This window comes from Somniosus microcephalus, chromosome 17 (genome assembly GCF_052327205.1).
Source record: "Somniosus microcephalus isolate GS21.2 chromosome 17, FLI_Smic_1.0, whole genome shotgun sequence".
In the NCBI taxonomy this organism is placed as follows: Eukaryota; Metazoa; Chordata; class Chondrichthyes; order Squaliformes; family Somniosidae; genus Somniosus; species Somniosus microcephalus.
This window is the reverse complement of record NC_141003.1, coordinates 27,352,396-27,361,942: the sequence shown is the minus strand read 5'-3', so window position 1 is coordinate 27,361,942 and position 9,547 is coordinate 27,352,396. Positions and strand designations below refer to the sequence as shown.

At 46.0% G+C, this 9,547-nt stretch overlaps 1 pseudogene; it reads left to right on the top strand.

The window, feature by feature from the left end:
• Positions 1–4,920: 4,920 nt before the first annotated feature.
• On the top strand, positions 4,921–6,929 carry LOC147105592 (protein FAM200A-like; annotated as a pseudogene).
• Positions 6,930–9,547: the final 2,618 nt, after the last annotated feature.

The following is a 9,547-nucleotide window of genomic DNA, read 5'->3' as shown; positions in this document are numbered from 1 at the left end:
CCTCCTCCTCTTCTGAAGAGGCTGTGTGCTCTGCGCCTTGTTCCCTCCAGCAGCTCCAGTCCTCGCTGCTGCACTATCTTGTGCAGCGCGCAGCAAACAACGATGATTCTGGAGACCCTGGCTGGTGTATACTGAAGGGCTCCTCCAGATCTGTCAAGGCATCTGAAGTGCATCTTCAGCATGCCGATTGCCTGCTCTATGACACATCTGGTGGACGTGTGGCTGTCATTATAACACTCCTCGGCATCAGTACTTGGCCTCCTCAAGGGCGTCATCAGCCACGTCTTCTGTGGCTAGCTATTGTTTCCAAGCAACTAGCCGGTAAGTCTGTTTGGAGGTGCCAAGAGCTGAGGGAGGGTGGACTGGCGCAGCATGAAAGAGTCATGACAGCTGCCAGGGAATCTGCCACACACATGCATGATGATCTTCCTATGGTTGCAGTCGAGCTGCACATTGAGGGAGTGGAAGCCCTTATGGTTCACAAACACTCCTGGGTGATGAGGGTGTGCTTTGATGGCCACATGTGCGCAGTCGATGATGCCCTGCACCTGTGGGAAGCCAGCCAGAGCCGCAAAGCTGAGCGCCCGCTCAGTAACACTGGCTTCATCAGTGGCAAAATCTACATAATTGGCTGACTTGTCAAACATGGCATCGGTCACCTGGGTGATGCACCTGTGGGCGGCCGACTGTGAGATCCTGCAAATGTCTGCTGCAGATCCCTGGAAGGAGCCTGAGGCGAAGAAGTTGAGGGCAGTGGTGACTTTGCCAGCCACAGGTAAGGCGTGTCCACCAGGTCCTCTTGGCAGCAGGTCTTCTTCCAGCAAGCTACAAATGTCTGAGATGACCTGGCGCGATAGTCTGAGCCTCCTGAAGCACTGCTGCTCAGTCATGTCCAGGAAGCTCATTCTCTGCCTGTACATCCTGTGTTGGGGGTATCGTCTCTGGTGCGGTGCAGCCCTGTGCTGACCCCCTCTCTCCTGAGGGGAAGGCTGCTGGTGTTGTGGCTGCTGCTGCTGGTGTGGCTGGTGTTGTTGCTGCTGGGGCTCATCTTGGTCCAATTCTGAGGTCCAAGGTGAGACAGTATAAGTGGCACCCATGGTGATCTAATAGATGGCAGGTAAAGTGGAGATCAGAGGCCCAATTCTTCAATGTTCTGAAAGTGACTAGCAATGTGGTGAGTGTGGCTTCCGAGGTTGCAGAAATGACCTGCAAACTCCTGACAGCTAAATCTCTGCATAAAATGGAGTCAGCAAGAGCCTTTCCATTAGGCAAGGAAGCAGGTGTAATGGGAGTGTATTTGTGTTTTTCCCAGCTGTCAATTAATGGACTCGTACAATGGCCACTGAGCTTCCGCCTCCCCTTCACAGGCGAGGTTCCCGAGATGTGTGAATCCTGTGCTCAAGAAGTTAAAACCGAAACCTGGTGTTAAAAAGCTTTTTATGGGTCTCTCAACAAGCACTTAAGTATTTCAATGAGGCCGCCCGCCTCTTCTGAGCAGGTCCGTGGCACGCTGGGAAACGTGCCCGAATTAAATGCGGATGATGGCGAGTTCTAGACGCGCTGGCAATTTCTGCGATTTTTACTGCTGACCCGCCCCCAAACCCGCACGCTCGGGACTGGGAAAATTCCGGCCCTTGTAATCATATAACAGCATCATGACTTTCTTAGCAAAAGGTTAGTTTGATCGACTGGCAACCCAGGGATGGGTTTATGATCTGACTTAAAGTGGCAGAATTTTTGGTACTCCAATAGAATTAAGAACAAATGAACTGGCATTTATATAGCACCTTATCATGTTCCATGGTCCTGCACAACCTATGGATAATTTCTGAAGTGGCGTCACTGTTGCTATGCAGCGCCACCACTGGCAGGAGGCTGTAATTACAGCGTGACATGTTTACACAGGCAGTTCCAATTATAACTGTGGATTGAGGGATTTCCATTGAAAATATAAATAGACAGGCAGAATGTGTGACTTTAAAAGGGGGAGCTGAACTACGTCTGTGTGCCCTGATCCAATTAGTCCCCTCAACCCCACTTCACCCGAACACTACACTTGGTCTTGACTCCATCTGTGCAATGGCAGGTGGTTCTAAAAAACATCAGATGCTCTTAAAACAGACAAAGTGCCTGGCTTGGACAACTTGTTATAAAAGAGTTAGGGATGGAAATGAGTAATTTTTTTTATGACATTCTTATCAGCTCACTAAATTCACTAGAGATTCGTGAAAATTCTGGTGCCAGAAATTCAGGTCGGGGGCTTCCCGCAGGTGCAAGCCCCCGACCTGCACTTACCTTGCGCGTCGGCCGTTGAGCTGTGGGCCCCCGTGGAATTCCGATCCGGGGCCTGGTCCAGCTCCCGGCGCGCAGTGCTTGCGTATCCCAGGGGCGCAGCTAGTTCGATGCGTCCCCTGGGATCACGTGGTCCATGGGCAGCCAATTGGAGCAGGGAAATGCCCATTCATAAGCCTTGACAGGAAGTGCTGTCAAGACTTATAAATACTACGGGCCCAAAACAGCACTAAACCTTCAAATAAATTTTTTAAAAACATCACATTTTTAAAATAAACTATAAATTACATTAAATAACAATTTTAAACAATAATTTAAATTTTTGAAAAAAATAATGTTATATTCTAACGGGGTTAAAAATAAACTTACCTTGCTTTAAAGTATTTAAAAATAATAAACCTGTGGAAAAAATGTTTTAATTTTAATTAATTTACCACTTACCTTGTAAAAAGATGGCCTTACGCCTGCTTTTTACATTTCTAAATCCTGGAGGCTTACCCTCGCGTGAAAACCTGTAAAAAAAAACCTAAGTTCGATGCGCACGCGCAGCCTCTCCTGCACACGCGTTCGACCTCTGAACCCCTGCTTTCAGAGGAACGGAAGTGCCGGTTTCCCGCGCATGCGCAGTGCATACAGGAAACCGGCACTTCCATTGGGCTTACGGGTGAGTACCCCGGGCGTACTCACCCATGGAGACCCGAATTTCTGTGCCATTATTTAACAAGGGCCATACTAAGTTAAACATATGTTATAGACAGTCTTTGAAACAGTTTGGGGAAATCAAGTAGAAAAACACTTGGAAAAGCATAACCTGTAGAAGGAGAGTCAGAACTGCTTCAGGTCAGGGAGGTCATATTTAATTAACCTAAGGGCTGTTTGCAAAGACTTTACTGGTGGACGAGGACATGCTGTTGATATATTTTTTTGATTTTTTAAAAGCGTTCTGCAAAGTTGTACAGCTGATTAATGGCTGAGTCACTGAATCGGCGGCAGAGTATGGAGCTTCACTAACAAGAGCCGATTCTCCTGTCCCCCACAGGCAGGTGCCGGGCATGCGGACTGCATCCAAAATGGACTCCGCCCTCTATTACCTCAGCTCGCCTGTGTTTCTGGATTCAGGTCATTATCCTGCTCCTAACCCCCATGACAGGGCCTTGTTCTGGAATGACAGCCACTGCTACATTTCTTGTTCTGTTATAAATTCCACCAAGAATGCGGAGTTGCCGAAGCTTTTTCTCCGTAAACTGGAACTTGGGGAGTGCATTTTCCCAATGCATATTGGAGAAGCGCTGCCGGACTGTCTTTACAGTGAAGGCTCTGTCTGGCAGGTTGTTGTCGTCATGTGCACCATTCCTGCCTAACCGAGAGGGTAGCGCTGATCTGAGCTGAACTGCTCCTCGGCCTCTGCCTGTATTGTGGCGGCTCCTGTGAATGGGATAGATTTCCCTGGATTCCTTTGCCTTCCAGAGATTTGTGTACCCCTTTTTGTGCAAACAATAAACAAATAGACTGTAACGTAACAAAAAAAAATGAAAGAAAACTTAACAACTTAAAATTAAAATGTGGTTGCCGAGGGTGATGATGCACTCCAGTCCCTGCGGCACCCACCGGTCGCAGAAGGCCTCGAGCATGCCGGCGGACACCGCGTGCTCCATCTCCGGGGCCACCCGGGCGTGAACGTGGCCGTGGAAGAGAGGCAGGCAGTCGGGCCGACAGTGATCTGAGTAAGAGCAGGAACTCTCAGCATTAAGGAGAACGTGAATAAATGCGAGGTTATCCACTTTGGTGGCAAAAACAGGAAGGCAGATTATTATCTGAATGGCAATAGATTGGGAAAAGGGGAAGTGCAACGAGACCTGGATGTCCTTGAGCACCAGTTGCTGAAAGTAAGCATGCAGGTGCAGCAGACGGTTAAGAAGGCAAATGGCATGTTGGCCTTCGTAGCGAGAGGGTTTGAGTACAGGAACAAGGATGTCTTGCTGCAGTTGTACAGGGCCTTGGTGAGACCACATCTTGAGTATTGTGTGCAGTTTTGGTCGCCTTATCTGAGGAAGGATGTTCTTGCCATGGAAGGAGTTCAGCGAAGATTCACCAGGCTGATACCTGGGATGGCAGGAATGACGTATGAGGAGAGATTGGGTCGATTGGGCTTGTACTCGCTGGAGTTTAGAAGAATGAGAGGGGATCTCATTGAAACTTATAAAATTCTGACAGGACTGGACAGACTAGATGCTGAAGGATGTTCCCGATGGTCGGGGAGTCCAGAACCAGGGGTCACAGTCTAAGGATAAGGGGTAGGCCATTTAGGACAGAAATGAGGAGGAATTTCTTCACCCAGAGAGCGGTGAACCTGTGGAATTCTCTACCACAGAAGGCAGTAGAGGCCAATACATTAAATATATTCAAGAAGGAGTTGGATATATTTCTTAAGGCTAAAGGGATCAAGGGGTATGGGGAGAAAGCAGGGACCGGGTACTGAACTTGGATGATCAGCCATGATCGCATTGAATGGTGGAGCAGGCTCGAGGGGCCGAATGGCCTACTCCTGCTCCTATCTTCTATGTTTCTATGTTTCTAAGCCATGTGCTGCCGTACGCATATCATGTGTTATTACCGTCTGTGACAATAATGGATCGTTTTGTAATTAGAAAAAAAGTTCGGAAACTCAATTATCAAATCCATCTATATCTGAAAATGAAAAAAACAAGTGTAAGTACGTCGTCTGCAACAGAAAGATCTAGTAACAACAGACAGACTTCTGCCATGTCAACCTTGTCTGGAGCACCTACTAAGAAGAAAACCAAATCGTGGATGAGGCAGTGTATTGATGCTTTCTTGAAATATGGTTTCATCAATTGTGCAAACCCAAACCAAGATTCACAGCCCCAGTGTGGTGCTTCCAAACGAGAATTTAAAACTGTCAAAATTAAAAAGACACTTAGAAACAAAACATGGGGAAATCGTTGATAAGCCTATTCAGTGTTTTCAAAGGAAGCAATGGGAATTAAAGTTATCAGCGCAAGTTCTCAGTTGGTCAACTACTCTGAATGATAAGGCACAACTGGCGTCACATTTGGTTGCATACTGTGCGGCAAAAGAGAAAATGGCCCATACAGTTGCTGAAAAACGTATTCTTCCAGCATCTCTGGATACGGTGCGTACAATTTTCAACGAGAAGTCTGCTGAAAAATTGAGAAGTATATCTCTCAGTGATAACACAATGTCTCGGTGAATATGTTCTATTGCAGAGCATTTGGAAGCCAAGCCTATTACTCGGTTACAGTCAGCTGGGGATTTTGCTATTGACGAGTGTACTGACATTTCAAATTGTGCAACGCTGTTCGTTTATGTGAGATATGTACTTCACGGAAGATTTGCTGTGTTGTCCGACTTTACCAACAAACGCAACAGGATCACAGATATTCGGAGCACTGCATGACTGCGTAGTTGGGAAAAACAAATTGGACTGGGTTAATTGCAAAGGAATTTCAAGTGATGGTGCAGCAAATACGACTGGTAGAAATAGCAGAGTTGTGAGAAGAATATATGAGGCAGCTGGTAATGATGCTGTTTGGAATCACGGATTGATTCACCGCGATGAGTTGGTGTCCAAGGGTATCCCCCTGAACTTATGGCTGCACTGAAGGGAGTTGTGAAAATTGTTAATTTCATTAAAGGAAGCTCACTGAACAGCAGGCTTTTTGAAGTGTTATGCTCAGAAATGGGAGCGGATCATACAGTAACTGGGCATCACATTGAAGTACGGTGGCTGTCACGAGGCAGGGTGCTTACAGGGTGTACGACCTCAGAAAAGAGATTCACATTTTTCTGATAGAGAAAGTTTGATTTGGCAAATTTGTTTTACCATGACAGTTGGTTAATGGAGTTGCTGACATTTTCTCAATTTTCTGAATTTGAAGTTACAAGGAAGAGGCAAAGATCTGTTTCGACACTGTGAACAGATACAAGCACTCCCAAAGTCATTTCAGTCATGCGTGCCACAGTAGTAAAGTAATCACCCGAGCTACTACATGTTCCCAACACTGTTACAACGCATTGTGGAGAACTGCATCAATGAAGAAAAAGTGAATGAAATTAAATGCGCTATACAATTACATCTCACTGCTCTGTCTGACAATTCTAGTCGCTACTTCCCTGCAGAGGGGATTGAAAATTTGAAGAAAAAGCGTTGGGTGAAAGATCCCTTTGCCTTTGAAAATCCTGATTCAATAATGAAGCTAAACTTGATGCCTGAGCAAGAAAACAAGCTGCTGCAACTCACCTGTGATAGCACACGTCACGAGTCTTTAAGTTTGTTATCATTTTGGATCAGTGTTTTCAAAGAATATCCACTGTTAAGTAAGATTAGTGTTCTGTTGCCGCTGCTGTTCACAACAACCTACATGTGCGAACTGGGATTTTCGACTTTGACAAGTTTAAAAATACAAGATATGCATGTAGCGCTTTCATCTTGTGATCCAGATTGGAATGAGATAGTGAACAACAGGCAGGCCCACCCGTTATATTAAGTAAAGTAAACCTCGACCTGATCTTTTTTATTTGCTGTATTTATACTGCATTTAAAATGTTTTTCAAGTAATGTTGATGTCTAGTTATTACTTGAAGTGAAGTGGTTAAAGTATTGCCCTTTAATGTGATTTTATGAAAACTTTAGTCAGTAGATATTATTGTTTTGGGTTGCGGGGATAAGTGTTTTTCTTCCACTGGGTCGCGAGAAAAAAAGTTTGAAAAACACTGTGATAGAGGCCTTTAAGATTATGAAAGGGCTTGATAGGGTAGACGTAGAGAAGATGTTTCCACTTGTGGGGGAGACCAGAACTAGGGGCCATAAATATAAGACAGTCACTAATAAATCCAATAGGGAATTCAGGAGAAACTTCTTTACCCAGAGAGTGGTGAGAATGTGGAACTCGCTACCACAGGGAGTGGTTGAAGCAAATAGCATAGATGCAATTAAGAGGAAGCTAGATAAACGCATGAGGGAGAAAGGAATAGAAGGTGATGCTGATAGGGTTAGATGGAGAGGGATGGGAGGAGGTTCGTGTGGAGCATAAACACGAGCCTGGACCTGTTGGGCTAAATGGCCTTTTTCTGTGGTGTAAATACTATGGCCCGGATTTTATGGGGCCTATGACCACGTACGCTTCGTAAGTGCCCCGCAGGTTCCGGGTTTCCGTGTGCGCTGAGCCTGCGCGAAAACTCGGAACTTGTGATCTGTCAAGTTTCAGCTTGGCAGATCATCCGCAGGTACAGGAAATGGACATTCGCTGGTGGAGAGTTGGGCTGTTTGCCCAACTACTGCCCAGCGAATGCCCACCAAACCCTTACGCCTGGTAACGGCAGGCGTGGGGCCTTCTTTACCAGCGTGAGTGTTCAAATAAATATTAAAGTAACATTTAAAAAAATCATTTAAACATTCAAAAACCTTTAAAATTAGTTTAGGCTATTTTTGGCCCTTTTAAAAATGTTTACATTTATTTTTCAAAAAATTACATTTTTGTTTTAAATGTTTAATTAAATTGTATTTTAATTAATTTTAAACATGTGATGATTTATTTTTATTTAGGTTGTGTGAAAGTGTACTTTTATGTCATTCCTATTATACTTATGGGGGTTCTGTACATGAATGGTTTGTCATTGTCCTTTGTGATTGGTTGGGCCGGCCCACGTGATCCCAGGGATGCTCGCGAACCGCATGCGCCCCTGGGATACGTGGGCCTTTACGCAGGCCTACGCCCGCAGGCCCAGGACCGCAAGAGTCCGAAGATACAGAGGCAGCAGGTAGGTGCGTACTTTTCTTGCGGGTCGGAGGCATTCGCCCGCGGGAAGCCTCCGACCGCAATTTCAGGTCCAATATATGAAAACCTGACAGGATTTGTAATTGCAAAATCTGACCACTGGATGGCGCTGTGCTCAATTTTTAAAAAATTCCGAAGCTGTTGTAATTACTATTATTAAAATCTGCTTTTTTTTACAAACTTCGTTTGAAATTTAATTTTTTCCCTTAGATTCTTGCCGTCTTTTGGCCTTTTGCCTCTCCCAAGATGGCTGCTGTTTGGTAAATTTATTTAAAGATTTTAATAAATATGTAATAGCGCCTCACTACCTCTAAGAATTTCAGCGTGGTATAATGGGGCTAAATTGGGCTGTGTATCTCCCATTTGTTTAGGCATTTCATGGCCTCCTAATGCTCGAAAATGGTGTCCAAGGTGCACGCGCACACTTCCGACGGGAAGTGCGCCAGACGCCACCTTGGTAAAGGGGTGTGCGCACGTACATCTAAAGACCGCCAGTAGCAGGCAGTGCAACACTGATTTGATGCCAGAGCTGCCATTTTTGAACACCAACTCCAGCCTACGCCCTGTCTTAATCTCGCACAGCTGAACACGACCTTAAACAAAATGAGGACCCCCCCCACCAGCCCTACTTAAAGGGGTCATGAACTACTTACAGGTTAGTTGCTGGATTATTTCTTCTGGCAGCTGATGCAATTGTACGCATTTTTGGAGCTTTCCTACACTTGCCTAAAGTTTGAATAGTCTACAGTGAGTGGTCTGGCTGGTGCTGAAGTACATTTTTGTTCATTTAAAAGCTTGTGCTGAAACAAGTTGCTTCCAGACATGGTAGTGCGTCCTCTGGGAATTGAGCATGACTGAGAGAATGAAGAGAGGTCACGCAGAGCAGGGCAAGCTGCTGGAAGAGGGAGGAGGAGGAGATGGAGAAGGGCTCTCAGCAGGAGGTAATAAAAGAGGTCATGATTGAAATCTGCCAACTGCTGCAGCCACAACTGCCACCTCAAAGTAGGGCAAGGGCAACATTGCCTGTGGCTGTCAAGGTGACCGTGGCTCTTAACTTTCCTGCGTCTGGCTCCTTCCAGGCTGCTGCTGGAGATATTAGCAAGCTCTCGCAGTTTGTAGTACACTGCTGCATATGGGAGGTCAGTGAGGCTCTCTATACACAGAAAGACAGCTTCATCTCATGCCAGAAACAAGCAGGAGCAGGGAGCATGTGGGTTTTGCACGGGGACAGCCCTTGCCACCATCTATCAGGCAAGAAGCTGCAGAGCAGGAGCACAAGGAAGAGGAGGGGGAGGAGGAGGAGGAAGTGGAGGAGGAGGAAGTGAAGGAAATGGAGGAGGAGGAAGTGCAACAGGAAGTGGAGGACCAGGAAGAGGAAGGGAGGCTACAACCCCTTCCTGCCCGGGCGCTACATGATCAAATAATTCATGAGTGAT